General features: G+C 33.8%; 1 pseudogene; it reads right to left on the bottom strand.

The window, feature by feature from the left end:
• Positions 1–1,802: 1,802 nt before the first annotated feature.
• Positions 1,803–2,530, bottom strand: LOC147566589 (uncharacterized protein At5g19025-like; annotated as a pseudogene).
• Between the last annotated feature and the right edge of the window lie 16,158 nt (positions 2,531–18,688).

The raw sequence follows: 18,688 nt of genomic DNA, 5'->3' as shown, positions 1-18,688 counted from the left end.
TCCTATGAATCTGTATCTGTTTCATACTTATCCTTACAGTTCAAATCAATATTCTTAACAACTCCCAAATCCCTCAATTGCCCATCTATGTTCACTTCAACAACTGGCCTCCTAATTAATCGAAGTACAAGAAAACTTGTGTTATCTTCATGAGTTTCTTCACTCTTCATGACGCAGCGGAAAAATCCGTAAAAAGAATTAGAACTCCGTCTAAAACTTATGAAACTCAGAAAAAGTCTTAGATCTTCGTCTACAGACTTATGGAACCGAAATTAATAAGATTTACTACTAAAATACCAAACTTTATTGATAAACTTGACTGAATAAAACAACTCCTAGACCCCCTTTATATAGACTTATGGTTTCCTTATTCTAAATAAACACAAATAAAAGTTTCTAATAAATAAAATACTATTTCCCTTATCCTAATCAAATTCTAATTAATAAAAGCTTCTAAATAAATAAAATACTAGAATCTAAAACCTAAAAAGTTTCCTAAAAATATAAAACTGCTAAAAATAATAATTCACTACGAAAAAAAATATTATGCTACTAAAATAACTAGATTTTAAGATATCCAAGATACTTTGAATATCTCATGAAAATCTCCCTGCATCACTTCACCTCTCATCTTTTCTACCATCTTTTGTTTCTGTTAATTCTGATAGCGACCCACTTTGATTAGTTGATTCTGATTTGTACTCTGAAAGTGAATTTTCTGCTTTTTTTAGCATTGAATGTAAATATTTTTCTTGAGCTTCAATTCTCAAGCTTTCTAAGCTGGTCCGAGATCTGAATCATCATCCACGAAGAAGAATCGTTCCCAAACTGTAGATGGTTTACTAGGATGCCATTTTCTTTTGACTTGAAAACAAGTATCCTATGTTTTTCTTTTGCCTGACGCATACAATGACTAATGGTTTCGGCCTCCACAAGAAAAAAGAGTGGGGAGAGAGGATCCCCTTGCCTTATTCCTCTTGAATTTTGAAAGGGTCTGGTGGGGATTCCATTAAGCAAAACTGAGAATGACGCCGATGATATAAACCCATATTCACACGACCTCCATTCAGCAATCTTTGCTAAACAAAATGCCCAAAGATGGCGCAAGAAATACAAACATAGGAAGCAACAGAAATGACGAATTGACATGAACAAGAAAAATTGGCTCAATTACTAGAACATGATAGCGTTTATAATTACTTCATTTTTCTAGCAAGCAGTGGTAAATGGTTCATCTGACAATAATCATGGGATTTAACTTTAGATCTCATGATTATCTACATATTGAATTCTGATTCAAGAGTTGATTGCAACTCAAGTTTCAGGCGTGTCATCTGCAGTAATCTAAAATCGAAAATAATTTATCTCTACCAAAATATCTGCAAGTACAGAAACAATACTGTTTATACCCTACAAGATAACGCTGTTCTTTCTGCTTGTAATACCCTTTCATTCCTCCAGAGACGTTAGAAACATCCCGATTAAGATATACTAAAACTTATCTTACATAAACTAATCATAAAATGCAGTGAAGAACCTAAAAAGTAGAAGATCTAGTACGTATCTTACAGTTTCTAACCGTAAATGAAGTGATTTTAACACAATAAGCATTATATTAACCAAGAGAACACGAAAAGAAGAACTAATTCTGTCCACTATGGAAAATTTAATCGAGATTTCAAAGCTGAAACCAGCAACAGATATAAAAACAATTACGAAATTAACATTGTTTCTATTTCATGTAATGGTAATATTACAAGTTTATATTGTCATTCATTTATTTAAGTACAGCATATTTAAAAGGAGCATATTACTATTTTTGTTCCTAAGTTTGAAACTAAGAGATGAAAAACTTACTCCCTATCACCTACTGATCATATTCAGCTTATTTCTTGATCTTGCGAACCTTCTTCGGGCCAGGAACTTCCATTCTACCAATAGAACACCCGCATCTCCCTCGAAACATAACCACGGCTCTCCCATTTGGTGGCGCTATCTTCTTAAGCTCAGCCTCCAATTCTCTTTGGTGACCAATAGACAATTCAAAAAGACTACCCTTCCCTCATCCATCTTTCCCTAAAGAAGGATTAGAATGCTTAATACAATCTTCAGTTTTGATTTGGATATCGAATTCTGCTTCTTGACGAAGGCCGGGACAATTCGGATTCCCACATTTCCTACTGGTGCATTTAGTTATTACCCAAGCAGCCAATATTGCAAAGAACAAACTAAGTGCTAGAGATGCATAAACTAATGGTGCTCGAAAAATTTCATCTTTCACAATTGAACTAGTAATCCCAACAATTTCAATAATCCCATGACAGATAAACATAACATAAGGATATATCAGAAACCCACAAGCACCAATTACAACAATTAAGATCAAAACATCGATCGCAGCAGTCTGAGATCTAGAACAAGGTTGAACCTTTAAGGAATTTGGCGAAATGGGTAGTTTTCTGTTCCTATTTTGTTGATAATTGTGCTTTGAATTACTAGATGTATCAGTTAAACTAAAAGGATTTGTCATGTTTACTTGGTGATGATGATGATAGATCAAAATTCAAACAAATTGATGGTTGAAATCAAGTTACAAATATAGACCATAAGAGAAAGCCTGATAATCAATATTGATTTCTGATGAACCCTAGTAATTTAAACCCTAAATATTGATCAAAAGAACTGATCCCAATCCTAAAAGATGTGAATTAAAGATAGGAATTTTCTGCAACTTACGATTCGATTACTATGAAATTGAAGCGTCGAAGTTTTGTAATAGAACTGAAATTGATTCCTTCTGTGTGTGATATCTTATCTTGATGAGGGGTTGGTGAAACTTGGAAGGGTTTGTGAGAAAACCCTAATTCATCTGCAAAATTGGGTTTATACGAGGGACTTGAAGAAATACTAACCAAGAAAGTCCGAAGAGAAAATGGTTGCTTATCTCACAGTTTCATGATTTCATCTAAACGGATGTCCCTTGTTTTCATCAACGTTAGGTCGGTCATGGTGTTCAGTATAGGGACCCCGATAAGTGGTAGAGGGACATGGTCAAAATAGACATTATTTTTAGAGATTTCAATCAAATAAATTAATTTTTATTTGGATAAAAACTATGATTAATATAATACAAGTATCCAAATTTTCTTTTATTTGCACGTTCTTCCTTTGATCTACATATCGTATTAGTTTGAAATGTTGGTGAAGATTTCTCTCAAAAGTAAATATTTTGGCTATCATGGTTACTTTATTTTCTTTGTCGCCAGAATTTCGACCATTGTGGTCAAAATATTAAACATATTTCGACCATAGTAGTTGAAATATGCTTAAAAATTCGACCAATATTCATATTTCAACCATAGTGGTCGAAATTTTGACTATATTTAGGCATATTTTGATTACTTTGTCCGAATTTTTTCTATCAAATTTTATTTCATCGTTTGTTCTGTGTTTTAGATAGAGAAAGAGATCTTGACTATTAAAACATTTTATCTTTTTGTGGATTATTTTAAATATCAAAGTATTTTCAATATTGTCAGTATAAAGTGAATAAATGATGATTTATTTAATTTTTGGAGAAAAATGTTTATTTGTTAAAAGGACAAATGTTCCTTTACTAATTGTATTGCAATACACTAGAGATCGTTCCCTTTACCAAAGAACTTTTAAAGATCGTAATATTTAGCTAATACGTGTCGTATTCAAATGATCCACAATTAGCGACGACTGAATCCTACAATAAGTGATACATATATGGAGCCGAATCATTCAGAAGATATGACTAGAGTAGATGGAACATGTACACAGATTAGATCCCGCTAAAGGATGCCCAGTGACCCAGCTAAATGCCCGACCCACGAAGGGGTCAACCAGTCGAGACTTTCTTGATGAGCCATACCAATCCAATATAGTGGGATTGTTTCAATCCTCGATAAGAGGGGCTCCCTTTAAAGAAAGAGTTCTGATAGATATTATCTACTATCTAGTTAAATTCTGATTTCATTCTTTTAGGAATCCTAATTTGATTATGATCCTAATTTGAGAAGTCCATAAAAAGACTTGGTTGAATCAGAAATAGGGTGGATAGGTTTCTAATCTACCTCTCTTAACGACATTGGCAGAAGTGGAAAAGAAGCAGAAATTCCCAACAAGCTAATTAGTCAATAGAAAGAGTTTTTTTTTATCTTCACCATTAATAAAAAAAGGATCGAGAAGAGTCTGGATTCAGTTCTAGCTAACTTAAAGAGTGGAAGATCAAACCGATTGCTCGGGTATCTTATGAAGAGGAACTAAAAATTGGAGCTCTAGATCTTCGGAAAAGAGACTGTCAAATTAGTTCGAGGAAAAAGTGAATTAAGGTAATTCTAACTTTACTAGTTCATCATAAGTTCTTGCATGTAGGTCCTAGTAGCCTATTGTTTTTTTTTTTTGAGAAATCGACTACGATCTACGTCAGTCGTCACAAGGCATTGATACATCATGAAGATGTGATGAGCACGATAACCGCCTAATTTCAACCATAATGAAAGAGGTCTAAAGCCTGACAACATGAAAGAAGGCTAAAATCCGACAAATTATTATATCATTTACTATATATATTACATAAATTACATGAGATAAATCTTGATGACAAACTGCTTCCACCAAGACTCGATTCCACGACCTCATGGCCTTAAGAGGGGTGTCCAATCGCTGCACCAAAGGGGTGATAGTCTGTGTTAGATATAAGATATCTGAGATTTCGGATAGAACAGTAGAAGATGTCATAATCCAACATGGTCTTCCTGCTTAATTTGATATCCAGAAGGTCAATATCCATTCATGTGGTTATTGTTTGAATCAACCCCCTTGAGTTGGGAGTATTTTCTACTTATTTGAGTGGGATACGCTCGTCGAAACAACTCGAGTGGCATACTATTGAGTTGGTATTGTCGAAAATTTTAATTTCAAAATGGAGTTAACATAATTACATAAAATTGTTTCCATATAAATAAGATATCGTGCTCTAAATATTGTGTTAAAGAACATATGAAGATTGGAGGGGGAGCTAGCTAAAACTTTACCTAACTATAGTCCTTTTAGTATTAACAATGTAAAGGCTTTTTTTTGGAGCGATCTCAGTTTTTGGTTTTGTCTTTCCGGCGAAGGACTCCTCCCTTCGTCAGAATCCCTTTCAGATTTGAATGAGATGTAGTTTCTTTTTAAGTTTTATGGTTTAGGTTTAAATTTGTATTTCCCCTTCCTTTGATTGAGAGAGATGGGTATCATATACCATTCACGAAGATGAACATAGGAAACCCTAATCAACTTTATGGTTCTTTTTTCAGTTTTTATTCGGTTCCTAGATCTTGATAAATTTCTTTAGTGATTTGTTCTTTTAGAGGAATCCCCTATTCAAACGGTTGATGGGGATGATTTCAACACACTCGACAATGGGGTGAACAAGAAGTGAAATCAAAGAAGGAGACGATGGGCTTCAGATCTGATTCGAACAAGAACGACAACGATGGAAATGGACAAAGTACTCTCTTCATCGGATTGGCATTAATAGAAGTATCTTCATATATCTACTTCTCAATTATTGTTGTAATTTTCTTTTTGTCGACTTTTAGGGTCTTTTATTCTCGATCTATAGGATCTATTTGTCGACCTTTAGGGTTTTTATTCTCGATCTATAGGATCTATGTGTCTGTGTCTAGTCGATTATTTTCCCTTCATGAGGCACTTTACATTTAAAGGTATGTAACTCTCATGAAGTTTTTAGAGGAAAGGAATAACAATTCTACCATGTAATTTGTGATGTTTACTGATAATGAATGTATGGTTTTGATGAAAAAAAAACAATGTAAAGGCTTTTAACTACTTATTCTCTCGTATTTGGTTATTAAGGAGTGATAGAGTTCTTTACATTGTTTGCACCACACAGTCCGCTCATGCACAGCCCCATAGGCACATGGGTGTAAGGGTGGGAATTTCGCATATGAGCCCGCACCCGTCCACGGGCACCCGAGCCTAACGAGGACCATGGACGCCCGTGCCCGTCTCGGGTATAACCCGCCCAACCCGCCAAGTTTTGGTGGACTGACATGGGTTAAAACCTCTATCCGCGCACCAACCCATGCCCGCACCCACTTAACGTCTCCCAATGATAAGCAACCAAATCACATCAACTTTTTAGGTTGATGAAACCCAATATTCCATGTTGCTAGGCCTAGTTAAGATTGTAAATAATATATTTAAGGGCAACCATACAAACCAATGCATTGTTTTGCAATGATCCAAGAGAATTCCTGGTAGGTTACTGAAGTAGTGTTTGGCTTTGAAGGAGCAAGGAGAGGGATAAGTTTATATTATATCCCATGAAAATTTTTCAATAGTTATTAATGTGAGATTAAATTTCTACAAAAAATAATGTCTAGTTTTAATCCCTAAAAGTCTCTTTAGAATTAAGAATAGTGTTTGGAGACTTTATAAAAGGAGATGAAAAAGTGAATTTTTTCAAGTAATGAGCTTACCCGCTACCTGGCCCGCTACCCCACCACCCATATCCTTTTGCCCAATCCCTCAAAAAAAATCTATAAGCATCCGACTTTCCTCACAATCACTTGTTGACCTCTCTATACATGACGCATCAATAATGAATTAAGGAATGTTTATGTCATTAGAGATTTTTTTTCTTGCCTAAAAATCAGTTGTAAAGAACTATTAGTGATTATTTCTAAATTTTGGAAAGAAAAAGATAACACTTAAAACACAGGTGTTTATAAAGAGGGATTGGGCAAAAGGCCCAAAACCAGCCCAACAATATGTAACAGGCCCACTGTAGATAAAGAATGAGGGGCAGGTCCAACAAGTCAGGCTAGGGGGGGGGAATTTCCGAACACCCTTCTTCTTTTCGAAATTTACGAAACGGTCATCGAAAAATTCTCCGGAAACTCGAAAATTTCTGAAAAATAATCTGACACGCCTCCCATCAGATTGTGTACTTTCCATAAATTTACAAAATTGTCACCAAAAAAATCCCGGGAAATGTTAAATTTTTTGAAAAATAGTCTGACGCACCTGACATCAAACCTTGTACTTTCCACGAATTTACAGAATTGCCATTACAAAATTTACCAACTTGACATTTTCGTTTTTTTTTCCAGATTTATTTCTTATTTCTTTTTTATTTTCTCCCACACATATTTCTCTCTCAGATCTTTTTAAATTTCTCTCTCCAATCTCAACAAATTTCGTTCTTTTTTCCAGATTTATTTCTTATCTCAATCTCAACAAATTTCTTCATTTTTGGTAGTTTTTCATTGATTTGTACAAGGAATTTTCTTGTGTACCGGGAATTATTATGTGTACTGGCCATTTTTTTGGTATGTACTGCACATTTTTGTACTGGGAATTGTCTTGTGTACCGGAAATTGTTCTGTGTGCTGACCATTTGGTTATGTACTAGACATTTTTGTTCTGGGAATTTTCTTGTGTACAGGGAATTGTTCTGTGTACAAGTCATTTGGTTATGTACTAAACATTTTTTTAGTGAGAATTTTCTTGTGTACCGGGAATTGTTCTGTGTACTCGCCATTTGGTTATGTACTAGACATTTTCGTACTGGGAATTTTCTTGTGCATCGGGATTGTTCTGTGTACTGGCCATTTGGTTCAGTACTTGACACTTTTGAACTGAGAATTTTCTTCTGTACCGGGAATGGTTCGGTGCATTGGCCATTTGGTTATGTACTTTGATGTTTTTAGAGATAAAGAAGATAAAATGTAAAACAAATAAGAATGATGAAGAACAGAAAACTTTTAGAGAGAAAAAGAACATAAAATAAGAACATAAAACTTTTAGAGAAAGAAACAACAGAATACTTTGATGTTTTTAGAGATTGAAAGAGACGAAGAAGATAGAATGTGAAACAAAATAAGAATGATGAACATCCAAAAATAAGAACATAAAACTTTTAGAGAGAGAAAGAACAGAAAATTTATGTTTTTAGAGGGGCAGGTCCAACAAGTCAGGCTAGGGGGTGGAATTTCCGAAACACCCTTCTTCTTTTCGAAATTTACGAAACGGTCATCGAAAAATTCTCCGGAAACTCGAAAATTTCTGAAAAATAATCTGACACGCCTCCCATCAGATTGTGTACTTTCCATAAATTTACAAAATTGTCACCAAAAAAATCCCGGGAAATGCTAAATTTTTTGAAAAATAGTCTGACGCACCTGACATCAAACCTTGTACTTTCCACGAATTTACAGAATTGCCATTACAAAATTTACCAACTTGACATTTTCGTTTTTTTTTCCAGATTTATTTCTTATTTCTTTTTTATTTTCTCCCACACATATTTCTCTCTCCAATCTTTTTAAATTTCTCTCTCCAATCTCAACAAATTTCGTTCTTTTTTCCAGATTTATTTCTTATCTCAATCTCAACAAATTTCTTCATTTTTGGTAGTTTTTCATTGATTTGTACAAGGAGTTTTCTTGTGTACCGGGAATTATTATGTGTACTGGCCATTTTTTTGGTATGTACTGCACATTTTTGTACTGGGAATTGTCTTGTGTACCGGAAATTGTTCTGTGTGCTGACCATTTGGTTATGTACTAGACATTTTTGTTCTGGGAATTTTCTTGTGTACAGGGAATTGTTCTGTGTACAAGTCATTTGGTTATGTACTAAACATTTTTTTAGTGAGAATTTTCTTGTGTACCGGGAATTGTTCTGTGTACTCGCCATTTGGTTATGTACTAGACATTTTCGTACTGGGAATTTTCTTGTGCATCGGGATTGTTCTGTGTACTGGCCATTTGGTTCAGTACTTGACACTTTTGAACTGAGAATTTTCTTCTGTACCGGGAATGGTTCGGTGCATTGGCCATTTGGTTATGTACTTTGATGTTTTTAGAGATAAAGAAGATAAAATGTAAAACAAATAAGAATGATGAAGAACAGAAAACTTTTAGAGAGAAAAAGAACATAAAATAAGAACATAAAACTTTTAGAGAGAGAAAGAACAGAATACTTTGATGTTTTTAGAGATTGAAAGAGACGAAGAAGATAGAATGTGAAACAAAATAAGAATGATGAACATCCAAAAATAAGAACATAAAACTTTTAGAGAGAGAAAGAACAGAAAATTTATGTTTTTAGAGGGGCAGGTCCAACAAGTCAGGTGATGGGTCATGAAAATGTCCCATCTAAGTCGTTTAATTTAGTCGAGTTAGTTCGTTTCGGGTCTTTATTATAATAAAATGGTTGATTTTCTTGATTAGGTGTCTTTTGCGGAGTTAGATGCGAAAAACGGTTAAAAATGAGGAAAAGATGTATGAAGGGTATTTTGGTCATTTGGAGTCAAGGACAATCTGGTAATTAGGCCAAGGTCAGTGCGTGGGTGGAAAGTAGAGGTCGAGACGAGTCCGTAGGAGAAAACGGAAGTCAAATCGGAGTCCGGAGGAAGGAATAAACCAAGGTCAAAGTTCAGTCAAAAGATGTTGACTAGCGGGACAATGTCGGGTACATTTCTGGCGCACGGTATCCAACAGACAGGTGTCGACTAGCGAAGGCTGGTATATGCAAGTCCCGTGTTTCTGCTAAGCAGCGAAACGGATCCTATAGGCGTGATCCGGTGAAGCGCGCTGCAGTTTAACTCGGTAGGCCCGATCCAACGTTTTAATCTCAGCCGGTCGTTCCCGCGTTTTCAAGATCTACGACTGCTGACAGTCCCGTGCTTATTAATTATCCCGTGTTGCCCGAAGTATAGTTAGCTTCCATGTTCCCAGTTCCATGTTTTAATCCTCACCGCTAGCTTCCGCGTTTTGAAGATCCGATGGCTGCTGTGAGTCCCGACCCTTATTCTTATCCCGTGTTACCCGAAGCTTCCTAATTAAAGTGCTCTTGTACGCGTGGTCCCTTACCAACCGTCCAGATCTCGCGTGCTAATGATCCAAGGGATGCTGATTGATGCCGCACCTAACTTCATTACCCGAGAAGCACATAAACATCCGAATTTGAATCCAGCCAAACCCAGCCGCCACCACACTTTGTGCTTTAGGGTTTTCTTTTGATTTAAGCCCCTAGAATTCCCAAAGTAACCCTGCCTTTACCTTTTTCTACCATTTAACCCAACCAAAACCAAAACCCTCCTATAAATAAATCATTTTCTCCTCCATTAAAACCTAGACTTCAACAACCCTCTCAAATGGCTTCCTTATCTAATTTCTAAGCCACTTCTCTTTCTATCTTCTAACCCTAATCCCCCATTCTTTTCTTCTACTTTCTCTACCACCTTCATCTATTCTCTACATTTTCTTTCTACTTCTAACCTTCTAATTTCTCCATACTCCTTCTTCTCTAATACCTCTTCTTACCTATTTCTTCTCTACTACCTAATCCATTTTTCCCATTCTTTTTCTATCTTCTCTACTAATACTACTACTTTCTTTTCTACCACTATTCTTTCTACCATTAATAGTCATCTCCTTCTTTCTTCCATATTCTTCCATCATCTTTATCCCCTTTCATCTCTTCTTTCCAACTTCTTTCTAGATCTAATTTCTTCCCTTCTCCTTCTTTTTCTTATTTGGGTGGCAATAAAATAGCTATTACTTGGATTTCTTGGAGTAACATTCTTGAGCATAAATGGAGCAAATCTTGGACAAATTGGAGATACATGGGAATATGGAATTTGAGCATTCTTGGTGATTTCTTTCCATTAATTTCTTAGTATTTTCATTTATTTTACAATGTCAATGAATGTTATTCTAGATTCCATGTATAGTTAATTTAGCAATCTAAGGTTGTAAATGAAACCCATTTTGGATCTTTATAATACTTGTTCTTGATTAATTAAATCCTTTGATGTGCTTTAATGCCTATTGATTGTCATTTCATGTTGATTCTATAACCTTATTGTCATTCATGTATTATAATTAGATATTTCATGCTTTTATTGATTTATTAGATGAGATATGCCTTTTAGATCTTGAATGATAGTGTAGGAAATTAGTTTTATATGGTAGTCAATCATACATTCTTAATTATAAACTTGTTTTATCTAGAATATCATCCGGAATCCAAATAGTTCATTATATTGGATCCCGAGTAAATACAAAAGAGATTTAAGTAATTAAGTGCTTGTTTTATAAGGTGAAATTATGTGGTGGATTTTATAACCTTAGATATCTTCTCCCCTCTCTTAGATAGTTTAGATAGTTTTATTTGTTTTCTTATTTCTCATATATCAATCATCAATTTTATGTGGGGTGTGTGTGTAGTCTAAGTTAGCTATTGACATTTTGATTATTGGGCTAAACTCGCCGTCAATATCCGAAGTTACCTACCTATCTCTTGGGACGATACTCGATCTTATTATAAATACTATAACTTGACCCCGTATACTTGCGGGAATAGACCTATTTTTAGGCCCATCATCAGGCTAGGGGGTGGAATTTCCGAAACACCCTTCTTCTTTTCGAAATTTACGAAACGGTCATCGAAAATTCTCCGGAAACTCGAAAATTTCTGAAAAATAATCTGACACGCCTCCCATCAGATTGTGTACTTTCCATAAATTTACAAAATTGTCACCAAAAAAATCCCGGGAAATGCTAAATTTTTTGAAAAATAGTCTGACGCACCTGACATCAAACCTTGTACTTTCCACGAATTTACAGAATTGCCATTACAAAATTTACCAACTTGACATTTTCGTTCTTTTTTCCAGATTTATTTCCTATTTCTTTTTTATTTTCTCCCACATATATTTCTCTCTCCAATCTTTTTAAATTTCTCTTTCCAATCTCAACAAATTTCGTTCTTTTTTCCAGATTTATTTCTTATCTCAATCTCAACAAATTTCTTCATTTTTGGTAGTTTTTCATTGATTTGTACAAGGAATTTTCTTGTGTACCGGGAATTATTATGTGTACTGGCCATTTTTTTGGTATGTACTGCACATTTTTGTACTGGGAATTGTCTTGTGTACCGGAAATTGTTCTGTGTGCTGACCATTTGGTTATGTACTAGACATTTTTGTTCTAGGAATTTTCTTGTGTACAGGGAATTGTTCTGTGTACAAGTCATTTGGTTATGTACTAAACATTTTTTTAGTGAGAATTTTCTTGTGTACCGGGAATTGTTCTGTGTACTCGCCATTTGGTTATGTACTAGACATTTTCATACTGGGAATTTTCTTGTGCATCGGGAATTGTTCTGTGTACTGGCCATTTGGTTCAGTACTTGACACTTTTGAACTGAGAATTTTCTTCTGTACCGGGAATGGTTCGGTGCATTGGCCATTTGGTTATGTACTTTGATGTTTTTAGAGATGAAGAAGATAAAATGTAAAACAAATAAGAATGATGAAGAACAGAAAACTTTTAGAGAGAAAAAGAACAGAAAATAAGAACATAAAACTTTTAGAGGGAGAAAGAACAGAATACTTTGATGTTTTTAGAGATTGAAAGAGACGAAGAAGATAAAATGTGAAACAAAATAAGAATGATGAACATCCAAAAATAAGAACATAAAACTTTTAGAGAGAGAAAGAACAGAAAATTTATGTTTTTAGAGATTTAAAGAGATAAAGAAGATAAAATGTGAAACAAAATAAGAATGATGAAGAAGATTTTTGGATGTATAAATAAGAAGAAAGAAGGAGTTGAAACAAAATAAAATGGGCGGGATCCAAAAAAATTGACTGAAATTTCGTCAAAAAATGATGCCATTTTTGAATTTTCAAAAAATTTGAATGTTTCTGTAGCATTACGTCATGTACGGGGAATTAATTGTTTCGCTGTCGTCCGTCAGATTGTTAGAAAACACAGAAATTTCCCGTGGAGGGGTAAAAGAGGGATAAATAAAATGAAAACCAGAAAACTGTGAGTTGTCCTGACAATTTGAACTGGAAACGCATTTCTGTCCGAGTTTGGACTGAACGCGCATTGAACCCCCCAAATTTGAACCAAACACTCATTTTTTCTCTTTTGAAAGGGTGTTACTTAAAGCACCCGACCTTTGTGCTAGAAGCAGCAGACAATATTAGTTTAAATAGGGTCAATGAACATTGAGCATAACACTTTATAAAAACTTAGATTTTAAGTGTTCTTTTTTATTTTATTTTTACTTCTCAAAATTTAGAAAATAATCAACAAGAGTTTTTTTTCAATCAACTTTAAGGCAATGAAATTTTTTAACGAGGTGCATAAACATTCTTTAACCCATTCTTTGATGTTTGAATGTGTCGTATATATAGGGGCCAATGCGTCTGTGAAAATTCAAGTGCTTATAGAAATTTTGAAAGATAACCCGGATGCTAATAGAGTCGTCCGCTTATAACACAAAAGTTGAATTCCTTTAGCAACACCCAAAAACGTTAGTCGAGTGAATAGGTTGAAGTAAAAAGAGATAAATGAACTATAAATATCTATTATATAAAACACAAACTTTTTTGCTGACTGGGACAAACCGAAACATAAATCCGGTCGTCCGTTGTGATTTTCATAAAATACTCGCCTTTTCCGTAGTGATTTTCAGAAAATACTCGCCTTTTGATCTATTACCCACCCTGAAATTTACAAATTTATTGACCCATGAAGAAAGTGAGTAATACCCAATCTCACCTCCCCCATTAATTATCTTTTTAACTCGGTCATTATGTCCTAAGCGTATGTTCCTCTCTCTCACTCTTTATCACCGTTACCCTCTTCATTGCTCTCCCCCTGTCTTCCTTCCCACGGTTACCCACTTCATTGCTCTCTCTCTCTCTTCCTTCCCACCGTTACTCTCTTCATTGCCCTCTCTATTCTTCAGTTCTCAAGGTATGTCCGATCTAATTTTCATACCAAACATTTTTGGTCAGTTGTTAATAGTGAAGGAGATCGATTTCCCTCACCCATGTCAATTTCATGGAATGCAAGGTTCGATTAACACAGTACTTTGAGTTTTGGTTTTCTATAATTTTGTTTTCAATTTCATATTCAATTTTGTTCTTCATATAATTTCTAACCTTCCATGTCAATTTCATGGAATGTACAGGTTGAAAATGCATTACATCCTGATACCCATTTAACAACTGGTATAATAGCCTATGAGATAGGGAAACGAGTATGTTGCTCTGGTCCCAGTGATGGGTGGACTTAGAGCTCGATATGCTTCAGATCATAAGCCTTGGGAAATTTACAAGGTATATGTTTATATAATTTCTTCTTCTTCTTTCCTGTTTGATAAAATCTGCACGACTCAAAATTTATGCTTCCTTTTTTGTTCTACATGTAGTTTATTCGAGGTCGTTTCTCGCATCATGAGGTTAGTAATTTCTCTTCATTACATTTCCTTCCTAATTGCTTTGGATGTACTGATTTTGGCTCCTTCATTTCACCAACACTCTTCTGTCTCATCACTAAGATAACATTACAAACTTTCTCTCGATTTCTCTCTCTATCTCTCATCTCTATTTGAAACAAATTTTGGGGGCCATAGAGCTACCAAGTTCTTCCTCATTTTTCTTGGATTTTGAATTGAACGTTTGTATTTTGAGATCAAGATTGTAATATCCTCTCACTTTTGCTTGGATTAATAAGTTCTTTTTTGACTTTCTGTTTGATTAGTTATGTATGATCTTGGGTTGAATATTAGAATCAGATTTATTATCCACTACCACTAAATGAGTTTTAGTGACTTAGGTTGTTGTTATATGCAACTATGATTCATCCTGGATATAGATTCCTCTCTGAGAACGCCCTTTTTGTCGAAATTTGCAGAAAGCACGAAATCAACTATACGAGACCGAATGTACCTACTTCGACTTAGAAGAGGCCACGCGTCTGTCTACTTGTGTCTGTAGCAAAGAGGAGAGTTGTGGTGAGGAGAAAGAGACAAAGAGGAGAGTCCTGGCGAAGATAAGGACAGATGCGTAATAGAAAAAGAGATGGAAGAAAAGATGGTGGTGGTGACAGGTGATGGTGATAATAGTGGTGAAGTTGAAGATACCCATCTTTTTTTCTTAGGATTGCTTAGTAACATTGCCAAGAATTCCAATGTCTACTTCCATGTAAAATTGCATCACATGATTAAGTTTCCAAATTCTGTTAGAGAATTAATGAAAGAAACAATGTACAATGTATCGTTAAATCTTCTTATATGTATTTAAATTGATTTTCTCCGTGCCGGAGGCACGGGCTATACCTAGTCTATTATATAAAACGCAAAGTTTTTTGCTGACTGAGACAAGTCAAAAGACAAATCTGGTCGTTTGTTTAGTTTGACAATAAATCTTGACGGTTAGATCTCTTACCTCCCTAACAAAAACATAATTTGTTCACCCACCCATTATCACGGTTATCCGTTTTATATATCTCTAAATCATGACCATCTGATTCACTATCTTCAAATCTCAACCCTAACCTATCTTACCCTCACAAACCACTCATACAACTACCTTTAAATGTCATCTACTAAATGGTCATTATATATAATAAATGTCATTAAAATTTTTATATAACTTCTACTCTCTCTAAAAAACAAAAAAGTTGAAAAAAGTTCTATGATTTTTAGAGTTAATGATGATTTAATATACCCTTTATACTCAGAAATACCAAAACGTTCCATGATTTTTGGATTATGAGAAATTGGGTCAAACATATGGATAATGGTGATGCCCAGCCTTTAGATGTTTAGAGTTAATGGTGATTTAGTATACCCTATACACTCAGAAATACCAAAAGGTTCCATGATTTTCATATTATAAAACATGATAGAAATAAAACCTCTCACATCTACTCCTCTTTTTCTCTCTAATTTTTAATTCTGTTTTTATTTTTCTCATTACTAAATTGTAACTGTCCCTCTTCTTCCTCTTCATCATTAATATAATTTATTATAATAAATATAGCCCATTAAAAATGAAGTAAAACCTCTCATATATACTCCTTATTTTCACTCTAACTTTTAATTTATGCTTTTATTCTCCATCATTACTAAATTGTAACTCCCCTCTTCTGCTTCCTCTTCACCATTATAAATTAGAATGAGCTAACAAATCATCTCAATTTCTTCTAGTGATATCTGTCTCTTCAAGGTATTTATTTGTCTCTCAGATATTGCGATATAAAAAATATAAATTTACCTATTTTTCTGACACTATTCTCTCTTGCAGGTACACATTTATTTCTCTCATATTATAACCCAGCAAATACCGATTGGTTTGTCCTTTTCTGATTGTTATTTGTTGTATAAAGGGATACGTGGACGATGCACTTTCAAAGCGATGTATATGTAGTTAATATTATGTTTTTTTTTAGTTTTTATGTGTGGAGATTTTGTGTTTGTTATGAATTTTAATAGTATGGTGATTTTTGTATAGATTTAAGGCATTTGGTGAAGTTGATGGAATTGACGTAGCTTGGAATTAATAATAGGAAAGGTTGTACTTTGAAGTGTTTTCTTGACATGTCAATGTGACATATAGTCTATAGAAATAGTTTATGTAGAAAATTATTAATTTCTTTTTCTCTAAATAATATCTATTATACGGTTTGCAATATCCAAACTGATTTTTGTTTTCAAATTCTACAAGTAACACATACAATCTATGTTTGTTATTTTTGTATTTTTGTTTCTTGAGATGTACTTATTAAGAAATTCAAACTATTAAGTGGGTGAAATATATGTTCTTTTTAATCGTGTTATGGGCTTCTCTCTGCAACCGAGGTGTTTGATAAATTGGGTTATTCGTTTTAAGAAAACAATGAAATGTTTATTTTTTTTTTGTAGATTCTTTTAGCAGCTCCACATTGTTGGATTTTCAAGATTTTCAATCTTGATAATGTATATTACATACTTTTTCAAGTTTTTCGGCTAATAACTTTTCAACTTCCTTAGTTTTCTCTCATTTTTTTTTTGAGAAATGAACGTTGGATTTTTGTATAGTCGAAAAGGGCTAAATAGTTTATGTCAAAAAGTGTGGATCAATTTCTAAACTTACTTCTTATCATCTATCTAATTTTTCATTTGTGGTTAGTATCATCTAACTATTAATTTATTAATTATTCAGAAGTTTTTGTTATTTTAGTTTAGAGAAGATAGATTTGCAGAGAGTAGTGGAGTTTCCTCTTCGAAGTGTTTAGATTTGTAATATTTCTTATCAAGATCTCTCCCTCTCCCTATATACATAAATCTTATTTAGATATGTCAACACAAATATTTAATTTCATAGTTTTTAACGCAAAGGGAAGAGTTAAGGTCCTTTTGCTTTCTTTCTTTTTTCTAACATTTGTTATTATTGTTATAAATATTAGATTTATGGTGGATGACCACCACCAATGGTAACTCTCACCACCATAGGTTTTCCACCATTACTTTGTATTCAAGCTCCATTATTGTGTGCCTATTGGATGTGTAACTCATCTAGCTAAATGCCTATATAAAGAGGTTACTTGCTAATGAAGAAGATGGATCAAACCAATATATCATAGTAATCAATATACCAATGTACCAAAGTAGAGAAATTATCTACAAACATAAGAATACAATCTAGTTCTTCTTGTCTATAATCTCTTGGTTAATACATTCCCATTGTCTTTCTTCTTCCCTCCTTTATTTTTCACAACACGTTATCAACACGAATTGCTCTATGATTAAAGAGAAGAAGAAATTATCAACTCCTTGATCAAGATATAAGCACATGAAGGATTGGTAAGTTTGGTCAATTGTTATTGGTAAGTTAAAAGGTATTTGGACCTTTTTATTGTTGTTGAGACATATTAAATCATATCAGGACGATATGAGAATTGCATAGATGAAAGGATTAACATTCCAATCTAATATTAATGTTAATGCAATTCATTCCATGGTAAGGTTAATGTAAGTTATATCTTAAAAAATAAATTAGTATTACTCTCATAACTAATATTTGGTGTTCTATGAATATACTAGGTATAACCCGTGCCTCCGGCACGGTGGTTATCATCTAGCATTTAACAAATATTATGTCCGAAATTGACGTTCTGATGAAATAAATCATCTCATACAAAGAAAAAACCAAGAATAAACCACAAGATTAGATGTTACATACCTACCTAACTTGTAAAGGGAGATGCTTAGCAAACTTTAAAAAGAACAAATTACAAACTAATACTAACCGATAATAAAACTAATTCTTCAACTTTCTTTAGTCACAAACACAAAAAGATAATTTCTTTAGTCCAACCCAAAAATTAATATATTTATCTTGTCATACAATTTATAAGACAATCCAAATTTGACATTTGAGACTCAAATGGAACTCAAATAAAATGTATAATTAAACAAATAACCTTATGTATTTTATCCTACATGCTTAAATTCAAAAGTAATGTAATATAAGGAACTCCTAATCCATAGTTTTTTTTTGTTGAACTACTAATGCATAGTTACCAAACGTTCATAAGAATTTACCAAACCTGTTGATAATCTATTTACTCGGAACCAACTACTAAGTGAGAGCTTCTAATCTGTTGAAAAATGGAAAACGCCAGAATGTTGAACTACTCTCAACTTTGATTCTGTTTCAATTTTGTTCCTGCCCACGTTATTGCAATAGACTCAAAGAAAGAAACCTCGATCTTTGATCATTTTCTCTACCTTAATTGATAACAAAACGAAACATTTCAAAGAATCAATGTATCAATTAACACACAAGAATTTTCAATTA

The sequence above is a fragment of the Eschscholzia californica genome, unplaced genomic scaffold, assembly GCF_041429995.1.
Source record: "Eschscholzia californica isolate CP2 unplaced genomic scaffold, dmEscCali1.0.p SCAF_1, whole genome shotgun sequence".
In the NCBI taxonomy this organism is placed as follows: domain Eukaryota; kingdom Viridiplantae; phylum Streptophyta; class Magnoliopsida; order Ranunculales; family Papaveraceae; genus Eschscholzia; species Eschscholzia californica.
Note: the sequence above shows the minus strand (reverse complement) of the source record. Positions and strands in the feature narration are given on the sequence as shown.